Raw genomic sequence first — 23,204 nt, 5'->3', positions numbered from 1 at the left:
AAAGAAGAAAAGCCCTATGAAGATTTAGGAATCCCTTATATTAATGAAGAGTTTAGATTTAGGAATCCCTTATATTAATGAAGAGTCTGTAGGGACCAAGCTGACTTAGATCATCCCTTCCAAAACAAAAGACAAATTATTAGATTAAAAAAGTAGTATTATGCAGGTACAACCCTAGCACTGTGACATGGGCCAAAGATCCATCACAGCATCTGTGACAGGAAAAAGAAAAAAAAAAAAGAACACCCTGCAAAGTTTGCGATAAAATATCCCACTGGGAACCGGCACTGCCTTGTCCAAGACTGCTCTCCCCTCGATAAGGGGACACCCCAAACCAATGTTGCTGATGTAGGGGCATAAAGGCTTAACCTTTGCTTCAGTTTGGGACAATTCTCAAGACCCTCCAGCCCCACCCCAGAAATTCCCCTGCAGAGATCTGTGGAGAATCAGCTCGGCCTTCAGTTGGAAATGCTTCGCAGATCAGCCTCGCCCTCTATCCAATGCTGTCTTCCCCGCTTCTGTATAGACACCTTCTGTATAGACACCTCTCAGGAGTATCTCCCAGTAAACAATCTGCATGCAGCTCTTCATCTCAGGGTCTGTTTCCAAGGAACCCAATCTAAAAGAGCATATAATGGAACTCGGTCTCACTTTCTCTTTATTTGCTTCTTTCTCTTTGTTTCTTGTTATCAGCATCACCGATACCTGATAAGATTTCTTATAAAGGGAAAAATTTTCAAAGCAAAATCAGGCAATGTCTCAATGAACTTGAAGGGACTCCTCATGTTCATTGCCTCATAACAAACCGTTGTCTGCTAAAAACTTGAAATGAAGCTTAGACTTTGCTACCAAATCCAGTATGTCAAATACATGTTCTTTTCACATGCTACTGGGAGTGACTTCCAGCATAATTTTAAGAAGTGTTCTAAGGTCGTTTTCATCAGAAAATGAGCATAATCAATTAGTCATCATTATTTAATCAACTAAATCAATTAATTAAATAATGAACTAAATAAATCAACCTAATCAATTAATGATGTCAGCCCTGAGTAGGATGTAAGAAATAGTGGTTGCCTATGTGACATATATTTGCAGAACCATTGTAGAAATTATATAAGATGACATACTAGGAATGGGTATGAGCAGAGGAAATTACTGGTATAAACCCCATAACTGCTACAGAATTGAGTATTCTGGGGAGAAGAATGAGCTGTTTTACTGGGAGCAGAACTCCTGGGTTAGAAGCAAGGCAAAAGAGTTCTTCCCATAAAAGAGGTGACACTGGAAGTATTTAACTCAAATGACTATCAGATTGGGGGGCACATGCCTCCTTGACCCCAAGGGCACTGAACAGGTTGTTCTAGAATTCAGAGACTGCTGGGACACCAAACACAGAATTCTTCTGAGACTGTGGTAACTTAAGAGTTCCCAGGAGCAGGAAGGCTCACAGGATTGGCTATAGAAATCACAAAGAAAGGAAAATCAGTCCTGCTTGTGATCAAAAGGAATCAACTAAAAAACTGAAAGCGCTTGGGACTCTGAAAAGCCAAAAAGATGACTATTACAAAATAAATGGATAACAGTTCATAGCATCTAAGACATAATATAAAAAAGTAGATCTTACACTAAATGTGTGTATGTGTGCATGTAGGGAGAGGGGCAGGGTGGGTAATATGGTTTGGGAAATAACCTTGCAAAAGACTCTGTATAGCTGCGGAATCTCTACGGGAGGAAAACCCTTTGCCAGTCTTGACCTCAGATCCATTTCTCACTCTTCCTCTGCTCTGGTCTTAATACAGAGGGCTGACAACTCCAGGCTACATTTTTCCAGCCCCTGTATCCATCAGGATTTGGTCAACGGGAAGGCACTTCTGGGAGATTTATTCCTTCTAGGAGAAGGAAGAAACCCAGGATTTCTTCCAGGAGAAGGAAGAAATTCAGGTATTTTGCCCCCTTCTTCTGTGCCTCAGGCAGCATCTCAATAGAGACAATTTTCTCCATGGTTCCAGCTGCCACATAAAAAGTGCTTAAGCATCCAGCTGATGCCAGACACTGGCACCAATAACACTGTCTCCTCCCTGCCCCTCCAGCCTGGGATGTGGAGATTTCCCATTGCTGCTCCTCTCCGGGTTTCCGCACTATCCCCTGTTGGCCTTCTCAGCTCATTTCCCACTCATATAACCAATAATAGCATTAGATCCCTCTGTTTAAAATACTCAAATTGATAAAAATAATAATAATAACCCCATTTAAAAGTGGGCAAAGGACATGAACAGAGACTTCTCAAAAGATCACATACATGCAGCCAATCTGCACAAGAAAAAAAGCTCAACATCTCTGATGAGAGAAATGCAAGTCAAAACCACAGTGAGAGACCAGCTCACACCAGTCAGCATAGTGATTATTAAAAAGTCAAGAAAAAACAGATGCTGGTAAGGTTGCAGAGAGAAAGGAACACTTTTACACTGTTGGTGGGAGTGTAAGTTAGTTCAATCATTACGGAAAAGAGTATGGTGATTCCTCAAAAACCTAAAAACAGAACTATCATTTGACCCATATGCCCAAAAGAACAGAAATAGTTCTATCGTAAAGACACAGGCACACGTGTTCATTGCAGCACTATTCACAATAGCAAAGACAAAGAATCAACCTAAAAAGCATAAAGAAAATGAGGCACGTATACACCATAGAATACTACACAGCCACAAAAATAACAAGGTCATGTCCTTTGCAGCAACATGGATGGGGCTGGAGGCCATTATCCTTAGCAAACTAACACAGGAACAGAAAACCAAATACCATATGTTCTCACTTATAAGTAGGAGCTAAATGATGAGAACATAGGGACACACAGAGGTGAACAACACACACTGGGGCTTATCGGAGGGTGGAGGGTGGGGGGAGGGAGAGGATCAGGAAAAATAGCTAATGGATACCAAGTTTAATACCTGGGTGCTGAAATAATCTGTACAACAAATCCCCATGACACAAGGTTACCTATATAACAAACCTGCACATATATCCCTGAACTTAAAATGAAAGTTAAAAAGAAATATTCAGATTGTTTTTCTTTCTTGCTTAGACACTATTACAAAAAAATAAAAAATTTATTGCTGAGGAATAAAAAGATTCAGTTATTGAAAAGACCAGTTTCCTGCTGCAGCTTCTCATACCACCCTCCCTTCATTTGTATCCTCCTCAGGGATCCCAGCAGCTAAGCCAGAACATCAACAGTGATCATCCAGACCTCCAGATCAAGATGGACATGGAGGATCCAAACAATTGCTAAATTGATAAAGAGTAGAGTAAAATGCTACAGAAACTAGTATTCAGAACAAATAGCCATCCGAGATAGAAATGTCCCTACTCAAAGGTGAACAACATGATAGCTAAACAATAATTCTGAAGAAGAAGAAGAAAGAAGAAAGAAGAAGAAGAAGAAGAAGAAGAAGAAGAAGAAGAAGAAGAAGAAGAAGAAGAAGAAGAAGAAGAAGAAGAAGAAGAAGAAGAAGAAGAAGAAGAAGTAGTAGTAGTAGTAGTAGTGGAGGCGGAGGAAGAAGGAGGAATGTTTAGCTGGGTATTGGTGGCACATGCCTTTAGTCCCAGCTACTCAGGAGGCTGAGGCAGGAGGATCACTTGAGCCAAGAAGTTTGAGGCTGCAGTGGGCTATGATCATGCTACTGCACTCCAGCCTGCAGGACAGAATGAGATCCCATCTCCCCCACCTCCCAAAAAAAGGGCATGGAAAATAGTAATGAACTAAGAACTGTTTAGATGATTTTTAAGTCTAGAAAACCAAAGAAGCTTTTAGTTGACAACTACTTTGCATTCCCAAGGTAATCAAAGAAATAAAATGAAAGATGGTAGAATTAAATATATTGGGATGAAAAACGAATTAGAAGAGTTAAGTGAAAAATATCAAGGTCAGGAGATCGAGACCATCCTGGCTAACACAGTGAAACCCCGTCTCCACTTAAAAAATACAAAAAATTAGCCGGGCGAGATGGCGGGAGCCTGTAGTCCCAGCTACTCAGGAGGCTGAGGCAGGAGAATGGCGTGGACCCGGGAGGCGGAGCTTGCAGTGAGCTGAGATCCGGCCACTGCACTCCAGCCTGGGCGACAGAGCGAGACTCCGTCTCAAAAAAAAAAAAAAAAAAAAAAAATTTGATATAAATTAAAGCACAGAATTTAAGGCAGTCTTAGAAGCAGAATTAAATCTATAGAATTATGATGATGGCATAGAGCATAGGTTTGCAGAAATCACCCAGAACAATTAGGAAAAGAATTAAAATAATTCATTACCTCTTGAAATAAATAAGTACCTCTTGAAGCCTCTTGCTATGTGGGCTCTGGACTGACACCAGGTAGCCATAAAATGCCATAAACTGGGCACCATAACTCATACACTATAGTTAAACAATGTGTAACTTTAAGTTAAAAAGAAATCCTCAAATTGTTTTCCTTGCTTGCTTAGACACTATTACAAAAAAAAAAAAAAAAAAAAAAATTACTGCTGAGGAATAAGAAGATTTAGTTATTGAAAAGACCAGTTTCCTGCTGCAGCTTCTCCTACCACGCTCCCTGCATTTGTACCCTCCGGGTATCTAAACAGTTCTTAATTAATTACTATTTTCCTTTCCTTTTTGGGGGGGTTGGGGGAGATGGGGTCTCATTCTGTCATGCAGGCTGGAGTGCAGTAGCATGATCATAGCCCACTGCAGCCTCAAAATTTTCCTAATTGTTTTGGGTGATTTCTGCAAACCTATGCTCTATGCCATCATCATAATTCTACAGATTTAATTCTGCTTCTAAGACTGCCTTAAATTCTATGCTATAATTTAGCACTAACCATTGTTATTTCTGAATACCAGCGAGAATTTATGTCAAAAAACTGCATCAGCCCAGTCCTTCTTCTCCTTCACCTTTAAAAACTTGCTTATAACTCGCCGGGTGCCTCACACCTGTAATCCCAGCACTTTGGGAGGCCAAGGCAGGTGGATCACTGAGGTCAGGAATTCAAGATCAACCTGGCCAACACAGTGAAACCCTTTCTCTACTAAAAATACAAAAATTAGCCCTGCATGGTAGCACATGCCTGTAATCCCAGCTACTTGGAAGGCTGAGGCAGTAGGATCGCTTGAACCTGGAAGGCGGAGGTTCCAGTGAACTGATATGCCACTGTACTCCAGCCTGGGCAACAGAGCAAGACCCTGTCTCCAAAAAAAAAAAAAAAAACTTGCTTATAAGCTTATAACAAAAGCTGAAGGGAGCATTCACCAAGGCAACTTGGAAGGGTCCCAGGCTGTAGTCCTTAACCTTGGCCCAAATAAACTCTCTATGTTAATTTTGACCGTTTATTTCTTTAGGTTGACAGAAGGAAGGTTTCTACCTAGACTTAGAGGGCTCACTCTGTATTGGCAAAAATTATCACCACCATCATTATCATCATCTCACAGCAAATGAGATTGTTACAACTCTTAGACAGTTTGCATGAGTCTACTTGTTACACAGGGTTGGGCTGTTTCTGCTAGATGTTTTAAGGTCATAAAACTGTTGTTCCTGTAGTACCTGTGATACTTGCTTATTTTGTGAGTTAAAGCTGTAACAGCTGACTACTGGACTCCTCCAAACCCCTGTACTTTAGGAGTTTGTCTTTATCATGAAGCATCTAATTCTGGGGTCTAGACAAGGGACCATGGTGCGGCCTGGGAACAACACCTGGGCCTCATCCTCCTTGGACTGGCTGTGGCTCTTGTCCATGCTGGAAGATATTAGATCCTCCAGGAATTGTCCTGAGCTCTGCATCTGACACATAATTAAAATTGCCTACCTCCTAGATTTTTACTGAAAATAAGGGTTACTAAGAGTAAACATCACTTAATTATATACAAACATTGTATATAATTAAAACTATTGGATACAAGAGAAATAATTCTGTATACAAAGTGTATAGAAAAAGTAGAATATGTTTTTGGTTTTTAAAAGTTACAAGAAGGCATAAAAAATGTGATTTTTTGCTAAAAGGAAAGTAATTTTGTCTAATTTAGAGGATTTTATAAGTTGTAAATTGAAGGGAAAAATGACAAATAAAACTAAAGGTATCTAAAAAGTTAAGAAAAAGAATGAGGCCAGGCTCAGAGGCTCACACTTGTAATCCCAGTACTTAGGGAGGCCGAGGCGGACAGATCACCTGAGATCAGGAGTTTGAGACCAGCCTGGCCAGTATGGTGAAAACCCGTCTCTACTAAGAATACAAAATTAGCCAGGAGTGGTGGCACACACATGTAGTCCCAGCTACTTGGGAGACTGAGGCAGGAGAATTACTTGAGCCTGGGAGGCAGAGGTTGCAGTGAGATGAGATCACGCCACTGCACTCCAGCCTGGGTGACAGAGTGAGGCTCCGTCTCAAAAAGAAGAAGAAGAAGAAGAAAAAGAAAAAGAATGAAAAAAACTGTTAAGAGGTTATAAAAGGTTTATGGAAATCTTACTTTGTATGTTAAAACTGAATGAGATTGACTGAATTTGTTTATAAGGTTTTGTTATAATTAGCTTTAGCATTAATAATACACTAATGCAAAGGTAAAATTTGATTTTCCTTTTTAAACAAGATGTTTGTTTAGTATTAACGAGGTAGTAAAAGATTTTTGTTTACCTTTTAAGTAAACTGCAAACAAAAAAAAAGTGGGGAGAGAGGGAGAGACAGATACAGTTTGCTTCACGGTGCCTTTCTTAGGTCTTATGATTGTTTAGGAGAGTCTTCCTCTATCAAAAAGTAAAGGTTTTTGGTTTTTGAAATCTTGAAATTATTACTTTGACTAAATGAACAACTATCATTTTACAGTGACATGTGATTCTATTCCAAGCAAGTGTTTTAAACCTTTGATATTTGACAAACTTTCCAAAATCAAAATTTCAAATTCTAAATTCAGTCTCTTGAACCTCAAACTAAGTTTTTGCATATTAGGGCCCATGGAAGTTCAAGAGAGACATATTAGATTTACTTGGTATATTGAAGTCGTACAGAAAACACTGTCAAACATAAAATGGAGTTTAATTTACTTTAGGTTACATTTGTATAAAGGTGATATTAATATATCTTTCAAAATTGTATGTGATTCCTAAAATTCTAATATGTCTTCTTCTTACATGTTATCAGTAATAATTATGATTATTATGTTAAATTGCTTTATGCCACAAAATAACCAAATTTCCTTGTTAATCATGTCTTTAACCACGGCTATTCAAACACTTTTGTCATCTACAGACAATTATTGTTTTACCTTGATTATTCTCAAAAAATGGTTCATAATCAGCAACAGTCCAAAATTTGCTTCTTCTTTAAAGAAATTCATACAAAAGACTCTTACAAATACTCCTGATTGTAGGTTTCTGGTTTCTGATCACTTTGGAGCTTATACCATTGGACAAAAATGAAACAAAACTTTCAGAACTCTAATGGAAAAACTGATACATTTTTGGGAATTGCTCACTCAACATTAAGCAAAAAAAAAAAAAAAAGTTAATGACATAGGACTAACTGATAGAAAACTAACATAATTTTTCATGACTTTTTGTTTGAAACATTGCTGATTATTCTTAGGTTTTGTTTTCTAGAATCAAGAAAATGTTTTTCTTCTTCTTTGAGCTATTTATAGCTTACAACGAGTTGGGTAAAGTATACTTTTGTGAATAAAATTTGAAACAATTGCCTTTCTCTCTACCGATTTCTCCAGAATTTAGAAATGATTTGTGAGTATTCTTAATTCATGACAATATAGTTATTTGCATAAGTTCAGTAAGAACCTCTTTTCTTTTATAACAGGACACAATTGAAGACACTGATTATTTCACCAGAGTTTTGACTGGAATGGCATATTATCAGACGTAAACAGACTGTTTTAAGAAATTGGTCCTTGAGGAATCACCACACTGCCTTCCACAATGGTTGAACTGATTTACATTCCCACCAACAGTGTAAAAGCATTCCTGTTTCTCCATAGCCTCACCAACAACTTCATTACTGGGTATATACCCAAAGGAATATAAATCATTCTACCATAAAGACACATGCATACATATGTTTAGTGCAGCACTATTTACAATAGCAAAGACATTCAACCCAAATGTCCATCAATGATAGACTGGATAAAGAAAATGTGACACATACACACCATGGAATACTATGCAGCCATAAAAAGGAATGAGATCATATCCTTTGCAGGGACATGAATGAAGCTGGAAGGCATCATCCTTAGCAAACTAACACAGGAACAGAAAACCAAACACCACATGTTCTCACTCATAAGTGGGAGTTGAACAATGAGAACACATGGACACAGGGAGTAGAACAACACACATCGGGGTCTGTCAGGGGGTGGGGGTCAAGGGGAGAGAGAGCATCAAGACAAATAGCTAATGCATGTTGGGCTTAAAACCTAGATGATGGGTTGATAGGTACAGCAAACCACCACGGCACGCGTATACATACCTACATAACAAACCTGCATGTTCTGCATATGTATCTCAGAACTTAAAGTAAAATAAAAAAATAAGAAAATTTAAAAAAAGAAATTGAAGTTGACTTTATAGAACTGATAAAAAAGCCCCTTGGAGAAAATGGGCTGGAACCTGTCTACATGGTTTCTTTACAAAGTTTCTGGCCTGCGGTAAGTGAAGAATGATAGGATCCGAAACCTCAAGTAATTCTGGGACCTCGAAGAGGAATTCACCCAATTCACACAAGTATTACAGGAACAGTTTAATGACAAACCCTTGGCTTCATTAGCCTCAGGAGGCTTTTGAAAGTCTTATCTGAAATTCCTTATAAAAAGTTCCAGAAAACCCAATTTTCAAAAGACCATATGTGGCCAATCACTATTTTTGCCACACTTTACGCAAACAATCAAGTCAATTAAAATAAGACTAGGACTTACTTTTCAAATAAATTGTACTATGATTTGTCATTGGTAGAGACAGAGGACTGGAGGAAAATTAAGTTTCAGAAGAAAACTTTAATGTATCTGTTATTAGATTCTAGATTTTAGCCTTGTCCATTGCTTTTCAGTTTTTATGATTTCCATACAATTTGGACTGAATACTGAATTTCTTACTGGCTCCAAACTAATGTTTACAATTTTTTTTACTTAAAATCACTAAAATTAAAATTGCTTTTTCCTAAAGCCTTATAAGCTAAAACTAAACAACTTGATTTTAAAAACTTCGAAAAATCATTACAGCAGCTTCATGTATGAACAGCCTTTGTGCCTGCTGGTGTACAGACTACTCAGAAAGTTCACTGGAACACCTGATGCAAACTGCAAACCATAAAAAAAAAAATCTGTCAGATTGCCACTGTCTGCTCTCACTTCATTGGAAGATGCTTCAAGCCCAATATCTAAAAATCGTTTCAACTGGCTTCCCTCTGGACTCAGAAACTAAGTTTATAGTTTGTTCTAACCATTAGCCTTTGTTTTTCTTTTGTTTCCATAGGAATGCTTCTTATTAAATAACTGACTGCTCAAATCATAAAGAAGCCTGACAGTGGCGGAAGATCACCTGCAACACTGCTGCCTGCAATGAGACACAACTATTAACTGTATCACTGGACTAGCTTATCCTCAGGACTGAGAGGCTGGTTCAATGGATTATAAAACAATCCACCAACCCAATATCTGGACTGTGAAATTTCTGGGGGAAGTTTCAGACTGGGGAATGTAGGGGCTCAGAAAACAATATCCCAAAATGAAGGCCTCAGAAGCAGCCTCAGAAGCCGCCTCAGAAACAAAAGCTTTTTTCTGACCTTTTCCTACCCTCCTGTCTCTCAGAACCATTCTCCTTCAAGGCTATCCATAGAAACTAGAATCCCTCTTCTCCAAAGCAGTTCACAGAAACCAGAACCCCTTCCCGAAAACCAGCCATAAAACCTAAAAATATTCATCTAACTTTTCCTTTGCCTGTCTGTATAAAAACTGACCATAAACAATTATCTGACCTACCTTGTTTGACTGTAGGTCATAAGACTTCCATTTCAGAGGGCCCTGCCGCATACCCAGAACAAAAAAAAAAAAAAAAAAAAAAAAAAAAGCAGCTCAGACAGAGAGGGCAGGAATAATCTAGACAGACAGATCTTGCTGGATTCCCCCACTCACACTCTTTTTTTTTTCCAATTATATTTCTACAAAGCTGTCCATACTTTCACCTAAGCATAAAAATGGAAAATTTCCCCTGTATCTAGTGGTTTTCATTGTGGAGGCTCCCACGTATACATGTTAAATAGATTTGTATGCCTTTTCTCCAATTAATCTGCCTTGTGCATGTTGATTTTACAGCAAAACTTCAGAGGGCCAAGGGAAAAGCTTCTTGGTCCCTACATATGTATATGTCACACGTCTTTATTTACGTGTGTGTGTGTGTGTGTGTGTGTAGATCTGTAAGTTCATGCTGGCACCTCCCATTTCAATCCAACACTACAGGGTTTATTTTATCCAAGATTACCAGATACATACAGGATGCTCAGTTAAATTAGAATTTCAGATAACAAATAACTTTTTAGTATAAATCTGTCCCAAATAGTGTACTGTATTTTTATTTGCTAAATTTGGCAAGTCCGATTCTAGCTGTCTCCATTTTCATATTCCCAACAGTAAGAGATCTGACTCCCATTATCCTCAAAGCATTTCTCAGTCCTCCAGGACACAGCAAATCGCTTAACACAGCCCCATTCCCTCCTTGTTCACAGGCCTTGATCCCTGCTTTGCTTGCCTACTTCATTTTGGCCTGCTGATGGTCTTCGATGATGCATGGATGAGGAGAAGGAAGAACGAAAATAGTTTTAAAGAATGAGTGGGGTAAAGGAAGGGAAACATGGTAACTGCAGCAGCAAGCAACCCCAAATCTCAACAACTTCCCCCAAAAAACATTTACTCTTGCTTGCAGGTCTCCAGGTGGGCTGCACTTCTGCTGGGCTCAGCTGAGCTCTGATGGGCTCCTTGTGTCTTCTCATTCCATGTCCCAAGCTGAAGGGACAGCCACTGTCAGGGGGTTCTTGTGCCAGGAGACAGAAGCTCCAGGGACAAGCCAAACTCATGGTGTTTCTTAAACCTCCGATCAAAACTGGCCACTGTTCCTTCCATCTACACTGCATTGGTCAAAACAACCCCATGGCAAAGCCCAAAGTCAACAGGGCTATAAAATACAGCTAAGTGGGGAAGTGGATAAATAATTGAGAAAACAATAATGAAATCTATCACCATTGCAAATTAAATAAAAACAAACATAACCAACATAACAATCATACATGAAGAATAAAGCATCAATGCAAAAACAAAACAAAACCCCTCATACTGAATCAAAAACTGAAACTCAACTGAATTCTGTATAAAATAAAATAACTCAGGATGCTTGAAATGGAAAGAATAATTGCAAAAAAAGCAAAGATTACTGTCTGAAGATTTGACCCCATATCCCTGTGCAGTTAATCAAGCAATTACTTAATCTAAAAGTCAAAGGGGTCTCCTCCCGCAACAAACCAAGTTCCCAACTTCAAATCTCTCTTTTAAAAAAGTTCCAACCCACACTTAGCAGTAATAGAAATTACAGATGAGAGAGAGAAGACAGAGGTATATGCTAGACAGAGACTGTATTAATAATTTCTTGTGACATTTACAAAAATGGAACCATATTATACTACAGAGAAAACCTCAATAAATTCCAACTAATAAGTGTTATTCAGACCATATTCGCTGACAACAACAGACAAAAATAGATTAATGTTTTGGAAGAAACAAGGAATGAGACCCACTCCTGAGAGGGTAAACCATTCAAATTTCACTGGTAAAGGGAAAAAAGCAAAACTACACTTGTAGAATATTTAAGAGAATAACAATAATGGGAAAACTACATATATATGCTAAAGCTGGCATTTCTAATTAAAGAGGAAAAGATGTTGGAACAATTCGCTGGCCTTCTGGGTGAAAATAAGTAAATTTGTTTCCTTTACTGCATAATTCTTTAAGCTAGATGAATTCCAGATGGATTAAAAATTAAAACATAAAGAAGGGAATTCATACTTAGCCATAGATTTTTTAAATACATTTTAGGGGTGGCCAAGACCTTTTTTTATGTTGGACCAAAGGCAGAAACTAAATAGGTAACATTGGCATATCACATACCACTGAAATTTAAAGTTATGAAGAGAAAAAAAAAATGACTAAAAGAAATTAAATTCTGAGGGAGATACTGCTAAAATTTTAAAACAAAATGTTTAATAGCCCTAATATTCTAAAATGATCATGTAAGTCCATATGAAAATACTGAAACCCAACCAGAAAAAAAAATGCAAATTACATAAACACTTTAGAAGTGAAAAAAAATTAAAATGTTCAGTAAGTATATAAAGAGATGTTTGGCCTGAGTAGTAATATGTGTTTAAGTCTACATGGCCATGTGTATCGATCCACAGGAAAATGTCTGGAAAGATAGACACTAAAATGTTAACAAGATTATCAAAAGATTATCTCTGAGGTGGGGTGAGATTTTAGGGTGACTTTTCTTCTCTCCTTTTTGAAATGGCCTTTTTAAAATTAGCATACAATCATTTTATGACTAGATTACTCAGCATATGTAAAATATACAAATAAAAACTGATGAATCCCCTTTTGGTTTTTGCAAAGATTCTTAAAATTCATTTTTAGTTATGTTGTAGAAAAATGCTACTGACAAGGGCAAATACTCACTTTATATTAGAGGATAGAAAACACAGGCTACAAAATGATTATTTAATTTGTATTTTATAAAGGGGATACAATAAATGGCAGTGATTTTTCCTTAGCAATAAAATTGTGTGTCATTATATCTTCTTTTGTGTTTTCCAGGTATCTACAATAAATGGTTTCTTAAAAAATCAATAGTTTTTAAATAATGAATGTTATAGCTGCTACAGGTAATAGTCCCAGATAATGAGGCCCCCATAATCGTTGCAAGGTTTGGGTATCCCAGTTTTATTTTTCAGGAATAAAGCATGGGCCCCATAATAAATGCAGATCCCTGAGAGATCCTCTCCACAGATTCTAAAAACCAGGGACAGAAAGAAAAATACTGCATGATCTAATTTATTTGTTGAATCTGAAAATACTGAACTCATTGAAATAGCGAGTAGAATGAGGGTTGGTGGGATGGGGAATTGAGAGATATTGATCATAAGGTAGAAAGTTTTAATTAGATAACTATACTGTATAGCATAGTGACCATAGTTAATAACAATGTACTGTATATTTCAAAATCACTCAACGAGTAGATTTCAAATGCTCTCACTACAAACAAAATAAGTATGTGAGGTGATGGATATGTTAATTAGCTTGATATAATCATTCCACAGTGTATATGTCTATCAAAACATCACATTGTACCTTGTAAATATACACAATAACTATTTGTCAAATAAACATTTAAAAAATGAATTTTAAAATAAGAGTAGAGCTGTTTACACAGAATCTAAGCCTTGAGTAGCAATTCCTCCTCAACAAATTTTCATGGGGCACTTTCTAATACCAGTGAGGCATGAGGGGAGATGAAGAGGAACAAGATACGACCCCCTCTTCATGGAGTCCACTGCCTCACAGAAAGGTGCAGTGAATATACAATGTGAAGTGTGGATGACAGGCCCAAAAGGGAAGAGGGTGTAGGGGAGAGTGATCAGCTATCTCATTTTACCTGGGACTGAAGGTACGTGGGACTTACTTTCAGCGCTAAAACCAGGAAGTCCTGCCCAAACCAGGACAAAACGACCACCCCAGAGTGAGGACTGGGACAGCTTCCGAGCTCAGGTTCATCATAAGCGGGGTTCTGAAAGATAACTGGGCATATTTTAGGAGACAGAAGCCCTGCCCCACGGTTTTGTCCTTGCCCAGGTCTTTGTCGGGAAGGCAAAGGATTGTGTTGGAGAACAGAATCGTGTTTACAGCAGGTCATTTTCCACTTTTGGGGTTACCAAAGCCCTTTTGGAAATGGAATGAAAATTGATTTTATCCCTGACAGAGGCCTCGAATCCTGCTTCCTATAAAGAAGCTGGGCTGTACGCCGTGGCTCACGCCTGTAATCCCAACACTTTGGGAAGCCAAGGCAGGCAGATCACGAGGTCAAGAGAGGGAGACCATCCTGGCCAACATGGTGAAACCCCGTCTCTACTAAAAATACAAAAATTAGCTGGGCATGGTGGTGCATGCCTGTAGTCCTAGCTACTCAGGAGGCTGAGGCAGGAGAATCGCTTGAACCCAGGAGGCGGAGGTTGCAGGGAACCAAGATCGTGCACGGCCCTCCAGCCTGGCAACAGAGTTAAGACTCTGTCTCAAAAAAAAAAAAAAAAAAAAAAAAAAATGCTGAACCAGACATTGTCTGTGATGGATGGGCCTGCAGGTCCTCTTGGAGAACATTGGGTGTAAGGCCCCCATGCTGCACAACTGCATGGATGGCAGCTGTCCCTGTTAGGAGTTAGGTAGGATGCCCTTCAGGTCCCGCAGGATATTAAGGCCTTCTTTCCTGTAATCTGGGGGAGTTTCCTGGAAGAGCCCCATAAGACATTACAATTCAACTCTGAGTAACCCATTCATCCTTACCCAAGGAGGGGTCCTCTATTTGCAGAGAAATAAAGACAAAGCAAGTTCCTCCACTCTGTGCCTCTGGATAAGAGAACAGATTGATGTAAGCACCAGGAGTGATTGAAGGCCAAGCAAAAGCCAGGGAGGCAATTAAGCACCAGCTGGTGGTGACCAGCTCGGGAGGTGATCTGAGAGCAGAGTCTGAGTGGACAGTGAGTCACAGGAGGGGGGCCTCATGGGGGACTCCAGGAGAGTTGCCAGGTAGCCAGCTCTACAGAAAGCAGGGAGAGAGACAGCTGGCTACAAGGTATGAGGGCTCCGGCTGCATTCCCAGGGCTCCATGACACTGTATTCACCCAGCGCTGCTACTGATCCACGATACAGACAGGGACTTGCATCCCGGACATCTTGAAGAGGACACTCAGCCTCTGAGCATTACACTCTGACCACAGGGTTACTGAAAGAGTAAAGTGCGCTCCTATCTTTTCTGTTTCTAAAGGACAAACAAATTCAGTGATGTTCAACCCTTTTTTGGCAAGCCATTTCTCATCCCAGCATGCCTACCTCACTAACACCAAAATTACCGTAAGTTTGCTATTTCACGAAAGAGGCTTCTGGCATTTCTATGCCTTCCTCTGAGACTCATCCTCAGAGGGGGCAATGATGTCCCCTCACTTCTGAGTGGACAGTGCCATTCCCTGGGAATATCAGAAAGCAACAGGTCAGAGTTCCTGGCATAGGAAAAGCCTCCCCTGGGATATATTTCAAAAGCTGCAATAGCATCCCGCCCCCAACCCGGCCAAATCAAGCCAAGATTTGCCTACACATTGTTGAAGAGAACAGAGGTGAAGAGCAGTGTGTACTGAGGCACACTTAGGGACTTCTCTAAAATATACTGCAGCCATCTGCCAGGCCAGGTGGTTCCAGCATGGCCCAGATCAGCCTCCTAAATACCTGCTATCAGCAAACCACTGAATGTGCTCCATCCCTCCTGAGTTATACTCTCCTCTAGGGCTTTTCAAAAAGGGGTCCTTTGGAATACTAATGCCCTAAGGTGCCCTCCACTAAAAAGGGCTTCTTGGCCACATGACGCTGGGCAAACAGCCTGCTGGGCCCCCTGCTCTGATCCCAAGGGAGACTCCCCAGCTGCAGCCCAGCTGCCGCTCCCTGTCTTTCGGGGTAGGAGGTGGCAATGACACACTGTGACCACGCTCCAGTGTTTTCATGTGAGGGACCTGTGTACATTTCCTGAAAATATACTGTCTCAGTCAGGGTCCAGCAAGAAAGACGACCCAACAAGGAAGGTTCCAGAGGCTTTAGCCACTGATGGGACTATTTGCAGAGCTGTGGGTGGAGTGAAGGGAATGCCCAAGGAAAGGCTGAGGCACCTGGAAATTAGCAGTCTTGGGAAGCCTTGGCCACCCTAGGTCAAGGGCAGGGGGAGGAGCGAGCTTCCCCCTCCCCCTGCCCGCTGCAGGCCACTGAGGTCTGGAGCCACGGGGAGGGGCTGCCCACGGGAGGGGGGCATCGGAGCAGGACCAGGCTCCACAGCAGGATCAAAGAGGGAGGGAGGTGGGTATGGAAGAGAAGGGTGCACCGTGCATGTGGCACCCTCTACAGCAGCGAGCCTCCTGGGGACCGAGCTGGGAGGAAGACGTGGGCATGGGACGTGCAGGAGCTGGGAGGTAGCCAGCATGGACTAACCAGAGCAGAGCTTATGCATCAGCAACAAAGAAGCAAAGCATGAAAAGTGTGTGTTTCCCTATGAGACGTTTAAAAGTTGTTTTCTTTTGAATGCCTTAAGAATAAAGGGAGAGGGGACCTACTCCTAAGAGTCCTAAATGAGGTAAGAATGTTGAGTTTTGCTGTCATCCTTGTGGTCTGCAGTTTCTTTCCTAAGGAAAGCAGTGAGAAGCACTGAGACCACGTTTCCCTTTATAGAACGGTTGCCCTTTTGTGCTGGCAGGGACGTGGCTGCAGGCAGAAGGCACCTCTCTGTCATCGTTCCCTAAAGACAGTGAACTGTGCCAGTTCTGGGCCCTGAACACTTCTAAGAGCCAAAGGCTTTATTCACCTTCAGCCAGAGGCAATAATACCCCAGTGGTATTCAACGCTGCATCATGTTGGAAACAAAAATTCAGTCTCTTTCAGTTCGTTTCTATCTCTGGATGTCTTGAAATTTACATTTCATTGCAATAAGAAAAAAGAAATCAAAAGAGAGCTGCTCCAGAGAGGAGAGTTACCCCTAATTTTGATGGATCATGAAACACCCCTTCTTGGAGATCTAAAAGGTACATCATCAACATCTCTAAGTAGTTCTCCAGAAAGAAATCTATTTAGCTCTGCTTAATCCAGGATTTCCCATACTTACATGAAACTAGAACCCATTTATTTTAATCCAAGTACTCTTTGGAAAGTACAGTGATCTTCTGTAAGCCATATTTCTACAGTCTACATTTAGCAGAAGACTTAAGAGTGCAGTAATTTTTTCAGACAACTAAAGAGTAGAGCTAATAAGATGATGCTCAATGCAGAAAGGAAAAGTTACCAGCAGGCAAACTTACCAGAAAGGATAAGATTGGCGTTACAGCCTGCTAAAACAGAAAGGGTTTGGTAACCCGCATTCCATCCATCTGCATTTAAGGTGACAGAGACACACCCACTCATGCCAAGAAGTAGCTTACCTCATCCTAACAAGAAAGACCTCTAAAAGAAATCTGAGACAGATGTGGGAGAATCAGAGAAAAATGGCACTTTAGGAAGCCGTGGTGCTGACAGCTTTTCAGAGGTAGTGTATGGCGTACAGCAAGGATGTGTTCCCAATAGGAGCAAAACACAGGCCGGGCGCGGTGGCTCAAGCCTGTAATCCCAGCACTTTGGGAGGCCGAGACGGGCGGATCACGAGGTCAGGAGATCGAGACCATCCTGGCTAACACGGTGAAACCCCGTCTCTACTAAAAATACAAAAAACTAGCCGGGCGAGGTGGTGGGCGCCTGTAGTCCCAGCTACACCGGAGGCTGAGGCAGGAGAATGGCGTGAACCCGGGAGGCGGAGCTTGCAGTGAGCTGAGATTGGCCACTGCACTCCAGCCCGGGCGACAGAGCAAGACTCCGTCTCAAAAAAAAAAAAAAAAAAAAAAAACCCCACAAGTGGGCGGCAGCAGCTGGCAAGGACGCCTGAGGAGGGCCATGACCAAGGGAGAGCCCGAACGTCCAGGATCAGGGTTTTAAATCTGATTTCAGGAACAATGGAGAGCCATAGAGGCTTTGGAGAATCCTGAAAATGAAGATACTGTGCACTGCAGTGCACAGAAAAGATGGAAGAGGACCAGATAGCGTTCAGAGCAGCAGTGAGGAGATTATACTAGTCCTCATGAAAGAAGGCTGACAGCAAAACTGCGACTGTGACTTTGGAGCTAGAGAGGCAGAGATGGATCTGAGAAGTAACAAAGCTAGAAACTATATGTCTTACTGGTAAATTGTTACAAGGGACTACGGAAACAAGGGAGTTGAAAATGAACTAGATTTATGAGCCTGGTATGGAATGAGCCTTTAGACTATAATCTACCCCAGCTTGAATTTCTTGGCACTTCTTCCTCTCCATCTTAGTGCTTCATTATACTCTGGGTCAGCTGCCTTCTATGCTTCAACACCTTCTGTGCTCATCAGTGCCAATGCCAGAAACAAAGGCGGCTGGGTGAAGAAAATATAGCCAGAAATAATAGAAACCCAATGAGAAAGGAAGTCTGGAATGAATTCTTTGGAGCTAAAAGAAAATCAAAAGGAGGGCTAAAGACAACCTTATAAAAACCAAGTGAAAAGTCAAAAAACCAAACTAAAAGTCAGTTGTATCCCATGATCTGAAGTCCAGACTCCTTCCAGGACCTCAGAACTGAGCTTCACAGCAACCCCGTCTCCACTTTGAAGACTGAAAGCTCAGCTGTCATTCTAAGTGACCCTGAAATACATCAGTGCGCAAGTGGATGATGTTTAAATAATCCTCAGACTATGCCCGAAGAACATCTCTTTCCATGACAGCATCTCACAAGTACATTCTGATGGCGCCTAAACTCAATATCATCATAGAATCTAAGAAGCATTGACTCGAGTTCAGCTTCATACTGAAAAAGATGGAGGCTGACCTCAGGTGGATGAAGCAGGAGAATTACCTGTCCTGGTGCATCAATCCTTATTGTACCAACACATCTTCATTATTAGCCCAAAGCCCTTTCATTCACCAAATTGTTGGCATTCACCTGGCCATCCTCCTGGTGGCCCAAACTCAAAAGCTGGTGGTCATCTTTGATCTCTCCCTCTTCTTTGTTCAAGTTTTGTTAGTTCTGTATCCACAATGTTACTGACAAGTGTTTTCTCCTTTCTGTTTCCACGGAGCACACCTTGTAAATTTAGGCTCCCATCATTTCCATCATGTACTATTGCTGCGGCATCCCAAAATGGTTTTTATGATCTGCTTCTTGTCCCCCAAGTCCACTATGCAGCCAGAGTAGCTACCTAAAGCAAGGGTAAGGCCAAGCATGTCTGGCGCAACCATAACTGCTTGATTCCAAAATGTCCAAAGCCCCCTTTGCACAAGATATATTTGCATAGTATTAAATGTTACCATTTCATGTGCCAACATAGTTCTCTCAACATATTATTGAAAGACGTATCTCCCCTTTGACTACACTCTTCACCACAAATATATTTCTATTGTTTCCTATTTGGCTTGATGACATTATTTGTATACCATATGGCTTTTTCAAAAATTTAAGAACTCACAAGTAGAGAATTATTATGATCTCGACCTGTCAAAAATCTTGCCAACATCAAAGATAGAGCCCTTCTCAAATGCTGTAGATTCCCAGGTGCTTCTGCTAAATCTCTTTTGTTAAAAGTAATTTCTCTGTCTTTTGACCTCTATGGAAGGTTTCAACACAATCTGCATTGTATTAGAGTTAATTACATTCCTATCTCATCTCCCCTATTTGAACATAAGCCCCCTGAGGGCCAAAGCAGTGCCTTACTCATCCTCACAGCCTCATGTCTCTTAGCTTAGTGCCCTGCTTGACAAATGTTTACTATTTCATGATGAAATAAACAAACAGTCTTAGTTAGAACCTACACCCCCTTAGCAAACCGAAAATAAATGGAGAATATGAAACGTCAATGGGAGGCATCACTCCAGCTGCTGCTCCCACACTGTTAATTACACAATACTTTTATTGAGCAATTCAGTGGTAATTCTTGCCGCTATTCCTCCTTAATAAGATCCATTGTGCACCATAAAATAGTAACTGGGATGCAGTTTGTATTCCACATGCATCACATTTCTTTTTAGCAGGTTCTTCCATATCCATAATCTCATCATTATTACTATTACCCTCAGAAGACAGTTGACTTGCATTAATCAGTCCTGCTGCCATTCCCTTGCCAGATTTTCTGTAGTTTTATTGTGCTTTTGGACATTTTAATTAACTTGAAAAATTAATTTTAAAATCTTACCTTATTAATGCTCTGCTCCCTTGGAAATCCCTCCTTCTTGTTTATTATCACTGACCATTTGAAGATGAGATCATTAGTGATTAAAGCTCCAGACAACTTCCACGCCCATCCTGCTGCAGATTCTGTGCTATTTTTAAATAGAATGTGAATAATAACTCCAACTTTTAAGCAGGTGGGGAGGGAGTTCTGTTGCTTAGGGAGTTAAAAGACATAATTTCAATTATGCCATAACATTTACTCCACAACTACTGCTCTCTACAGAAGCTCAACAATGCTCGTTTATTAATACCATATACAGAGGTAAGTTTTGTTTTACCCATTTGACAAACTGAAATGAGTAAGGCACCAGACTTGGTGACTCAAGAACACTCACACAAAGCCAAAAAAGCAAGACGCGTCTGGTAAAACTAACTGGTTGATTCTCAGTGCTCTATCTGGACCATTATAAAGGCTTGATACCCTTTTAATATAATTTACTGTAGTGATGCTCAACTTCTAATTATGAGGATTTACTCTTAATTTTAGAAAAAGGACAGACTCATATATCCCTCATTTATAGTGTCTGTTGATATAGAAAATATCTGACAAAAAGCTAGTATGGGTTCAGTAATTGTTGTACAGGAATCCTTGTTTTATAGATATTAACTACTTCTCCGTTTAGAACACATGGTTCACATGCGTGCAGGATATATTATTTACTCGGTTTACAGACAATTCTTGACACGCCTATGTATTTACACCCTCCTTGTCTAAACTCTCTTGCCAGCCCCCTCCCAACGCAACCCCTCTGGCCAGGGCTCAGGTGCCCACAAAGAGGGAAACCACTAATTTTAGTCATACAACTCAATAAATGAATATTCAAACCAAAACACTGACACAAATGTCTAACTTCGAACATTTTCAAAATGGGGCTTATTTTTGCTACAATTCTTTTTTTAGAATGACAGAAAAATAGAGAACTACTCTATCTACCTGCCTTCAGTCTAAGTTAAACATAGCAAGCTATCTAAGTTACCTGTTGATTGGAAGGAGCAGATGCACAGTAAAGCTAGTTTATTACCAGGATATTTTAGGAATACAGAGTAAGAAGATGAGACCAATTTGCAAACAGTATGGTCTGTAATTCAAGTTCCTGTTATGTCATATACTGGCTGGTATTCTCAAGTAACTCACCTACCATCTCAGAGCCTTCGCTTATAAAATGGAAATAATGTAAGTGTCTGGACCATAAGGGTATTGAAACTATTAGATGTACATCAAGAAATTTGCCTAGTGCTCGGAACGTAGTGAGTACTTACTAGATATTAGCCAGTAATAGCAGCAACAATAGCAATAGAGGTGGAAGCATAGTTAGGCCCCATGGGAACTCTATGAGCTCAAACCTCCAACTCTCCAAGTCTGTCTTTCAGAAGCTACAGAGTCTCTTGTCAACCGCTCAATTCTCTTTGCTGCAGATTGTCTTGCTCTTAGCTTCCTAGTTTCTGCTATTCTGTAATTCTGCCTGAATATAGCTAAAATGAAGCCCTGCAACTAGAAAAGAGGATCCATGAGGGCAGGTGTTTGAGCTGATTTTTCCCCTATTGCCCCATACAATAATGGGCACTTACTAGGCCTTCCATCAATCAATATTTGTGAGAAGTGTGAGCTGTCATGGCACCCACACTGAATGCAACTCTACATGGTCTTATTAGTACCAGTAACCCAGCACCATCTTAATGACCCAGTCTCTGTTTTCAATTATATATCCCAGGAAAAAGGATATGATTGGCCCGAATATGGGTCCAGTGTCCATTGTAATCAACTCAGCAGGGGTCAAGGAGGCAAAGTTACATATGACTGCCCACTCTAGAATAAATTCTTTAAGAAGGGAATGGAAATAAGTAGAGCATTAGACCATCTTTTGTTTACATAGCATAAAAATTCAAAGGGAGACAATTCAGGACTGGCAAGGGGGATTAAGGATGGCTTCATGGACTAAGTGGTATTTCAGGTGGGTTTTAGAGGATGGGTTAGGGTTTGATGGGGAATTGTTTTATATTCTTCATGCTTATGAAATTTTGCTTAGTATTTCACAGTGAGAAAAGATGCACTCTATCATTCTAATACAATTTTTGCTGAGTATCTGTTAATACTATGTGCAAAGCTTCATAGTGAACACTGCGAGATATGCAAAGACTTATGAGCAGATTCTGCTTTCAGGATATTTCTGTTGGTTGAGGAGAGAAGACCTAGACATAGGAAAACAAGAGCTGAGTTCAAGGTCTGAAGAAAGCTCATTAGGCTACAGCAAAAACAGAGCTTGGCTTCCTGGAGGAGGTGAGACTCATGCTGAGCATTGAGCTTAGCATGAGTAGGCATAGAGAATAAAGGAGGAAAATGTGGCAGGCACTCTTCATGGCATACAAAAACTCCATTCCCAACCCCCCTCTCCCTTCCTGCTTCCATTAGAGTGACTGAAAAGCTACACACTCATTTCCAAGCTTCTCTTGGAGCTCAGGGGGCATAGGATTTCTGGTCAGTAAGACATAAGTGGAAGGCAATGTGGATTTTGCTCTCCTAATAAAGAGACAGGCATCACTGGAGCCCTTCCTTCTGACCTGAACAAAGATGTGGTGCCTAAGACTGCAGTAACGTTCCTGCAACGGTGAGAGTCTTTGTATGAGAAAAGTGAGCTCCCTTAAACAATCCCAGGCACAGAAAGTTGAGGAAACCTCCCCATCACCCTTTACAGCTTTCTTTGGATAATTCATCAAAATTTGTCCTTATGATCCTATATGTTTAATTGTTTCATTTCCAAATTTAGATCCAGACTTTGCTTTGCTTTTCTAAATAAATTAATATGATCCTCAAACTGTCACCTGGTGTGTCATTCATGATTTACTGGAAATAGATTCAGTCCTCTCAAAGTACCTCCCTCGCCAAGTCAATGCACGTTCTCTATCAAGACATAGTCCCCAAGCGCTCTTTGGGGATGGGCACTCTGCTCATGACTCATTAACTTTTTTTCTAAGTATGAAAGATTTTTAAGGAAGAAATGAATAGGTGGAAATGCCTTATTAACTTCAAGGAGGAGACACAAGAATGTCTAAATCTGGCTCAATATATGGA

At 40.4% G+C, this 23,204-nt stretch overlaps 1 long non-coding RNA gene across 1 annotated transcript in view; it reads right to left on the bottom strand.

Annotated features, from left to right (window-relative positions):
- The window catches only part of LOC104678029, a 33,660-nt gene extending 13,482 nt beyond the window's left edge, over nucleotides 1-20,178 (bottom strand). The window contains exon 1 of the long non-coding RNA XR_750122.2: nucleotides 20,097-20,178. This is a non-coding gene — a long non-coding RNA (uncharacterized LOC104678029). The remainder of the gene's footprint in view (nucleotides 1-20,096) is intronic.
- Between the last annotated feature and the right edge of the window lie 3,026 nt (nucleotides 20,179-23,204).

The sequence above is a fragment of the Rhinopithecus roxellana genome, chromosome 21 (genome assembly GCF_007565055.1).
Source record: "Rhinopithecus roxellana isolate Shanxi Qingling chromosome 21, ASM756505v1, whole genome shotgun sequence".
Classification (NCBI taxonomy): Eukaryota; Metazoa; Chordata; class Mammalia; order Primates; family Cercopithecidae; genus Rhinopithecus; species Rhinopithecus roxellana.
Note: the sequence above shows the minus strand (reverse complement) of the source record. Positions and strands in the feature narration are given on the sequence as shown.